This window comes from Adiantum capillus-veneris, chromosome 1, assembly GCF_014529385.1.
Source record: "Adiantum capillus-veneris isolate H3 chromosome 1, ASM1452938v2, whole genome shotgun sequence".
NCBI lineage: Eukaryota > Viridiplantae > Streptophyta > Polypodiopsida > Polypodiales > Pteridaceae > Adiantum > Adiantum capillus-veneris.
The window spans coordinates 34778969-34781468 of NC_140931.1; the positions used below are offsets into that span (position 1 = coordinate 34778969).

The window sequence follows — 2500 nt, forward strand, 5'->3', positions numbered from 1 at the left end:
TAGCCTAGTGGTTAAGCTTGAGCCTTTGTTCTCCTACGTGTTGAGGTCAAATCTTACCCATTAGCAATGGTTTTAAATCGTGAGTGCATTGGAGATGTTAATTGGAGATGCTAAAGCATCTTGGGAAGATTCTATGTCATGAAAACTGAAAGTAGAGCCAGTAGTAAAAGTAGAGCCATACAAACTTCAATTGATCAATATTGGAATACATTCTTTTGAAAAACTATTGAAAACATATGTCAACATTTCCACTTGACTAGGTCAAGGATTTCTAATGTGTAGCTCGATCTTGTGTTCATGTATTGTTAACTTAAAACTTAGGTGCTTGATTTAAGGATCAACCTTGGAAGTCGTTTTGGCAACCGTCATCCGTCTGTGTTGTCTTCTTGGATTTGCTCCTCAACAGGTGGTTTCCCTTTTTCTTCCGTCTCGATAGACGTTGGTGTTTTCGGCTCAACCCTTCATTAGCGTCTCGGGTGCCATGAGTTCTTTTTGGTTCCATGTTGAATGCTACTTAAAAAGAAGAAGACACTTTAATTTCCTAATTGAAGCCTCTTGATGATGCCAATTTTGTCTAGTGTGCATCAAGAAAGTATGGAAAAATACCATTTTGTGGTATTTTACTGCTTTATACCTTAGTTGTTATTTTTGCCAATTTTCCAAGCTCTTTTTATGCTTAATTAGCTCAATTTTTAGCCTTTTTTCTAAATTTGTGTATGTTTCTTAAAACTGCTAATTAATTAAATAATTGCCAATTTAAAGGAATTGTTTCCCAAAATTTTGTCAAATCGTTCTCAACCCAAGGAACTAGAGAAGATGACAATTCTAAATTTTTGGATAAATTTTCTAATTTTGAAAAATAAGCTTAGAAATTCATTTTCTCTTAATTTAATGGCCTAAAATTAGGTCCAATATTTTTTTTGTTTAATTTTAGTGTAATACTCATGCCCTAAAAAGACTCTAATTAACAAGTTACTAAATCTAATTTTCCCTTAAGAAATAGTGCTAAAATTACACTAGAAAATAGGTTTTTAATGAAATTAGACTTCAATATTTAGAGCCTTATTTATCTAAGGTAATTCGTACCTCAATTAACCTTTGATATTTTTGCGAGGTTGAGAAAAAATTGTATTTTAATTTTCCCTTTCTATTTAAGGTAATTTTTACCCTAAATAAATCATAAATTTAAATCTGATGCTCAATAATTTAGAAGATAATTATCTTAGGCTTAGGGCTCAACTGTTAATCTAAGGTAACTAGGGAAGACCTAAATTTCATATTTTGCTAATTAATTCCCTCAAAATAAGACGAAAGAGTGACCTTTTTAAGGTAAATAAATATCAATTCAACTCCAATAAGGAAACCCTATTTTCTAGGGTTGATCCAACCGTATAAAACCTGTAGTAATTTTCTTAAGCTAAGAAAAAATCAAAATCTATTTTTTCCTTGAAAATGAATATTAAATAAACCATAATAAATAAGTGGATGATCAATATATAATTAGGTAATTACCCTAGGTCTAAAACTTGATAATTAACATGGGTTAAATAAGTGATCCCATAATTTGACTATTAACTAATTTCTACATAAACAATATATCCAAAAAGTGACTATTTTGAGCTAAATACATATCAAATGATCTCTAATTATCAAGTCCTATTTACTACACCCTGACTATATCATAAATAATCTTTGGTAATTTTCTTAAGCATAGTAAAAATCAGATTCTATTTTTCCCTTTAAGTTTTTACCTTGAATAAATCATAATAAATAGTATGACCTTCAATAAATCAAGGGATATTTATCCTAGCTTTATCTTAGTATAATCAAGCTGAGATAAATACCTTGAAGCATAGTTCTAATAGAAAGTATTTTGAAACTCTAAAATAGTGCTATTTTAGACCTAATAATTAATAAATTCAAAATTTCATAAATACTTCTTAGGGTTGTATCCAATACGCTTATAATGACCCACCATAAATAGGGGAAATATTATCTCATCATAAATCCTTGATTTTGATCAAAATAGTCTAATTTAGACCTTAATTTTTACTTTATAAATAATATAATTAATTTATGCTAATTCCCCAATAGGGTTTTGTTTTTAATGCTGCAAAAAAACTGGGATAAATAGGACGTTACCTAATTCAACTTAAAAATATAGGCTCCTTCAATGTATACCTCTAAAAAAAGCCATTTATTTAGCTTTTTAATTAAAAATTAATTAATCATAAATTTTCAGAGGTGACAAATCTTGAATATGCAGAGATTAAGATGTATTTATTGTCAAATATTTAATCTTTGTTGAATTTCTTATACGTAATTGGCTATTTTTTCCACAAAATTGCCAATTTTTAGCTTAATTTAAGCATAAGTTCTTGCTAATCTGTTAATCACTTTAATCATGATTCAAAAGTGCCTTAGAATTAGAATTCTAAGTGCTTGAATATCCCTTATTAATCCATTTTTAATCAATGATAACTATGTGAAGAAATTTAAC

General features: G+C 28.7%; 1 protein-coding gene across 1 annotated transcript in view; it reads left to right on the forward strand.

Moving 5' to 3' along the window:
* Positions 1 to 2500, forward strand: part of LOC147464536 (uncharacterized) — a gene marked incomplete at its 5' end in the record, with an annotated part of 19824 nt that overhangs the window by 1737 nt on the left and 15587 nt on the right. The window lies entirely within an intron of this gene.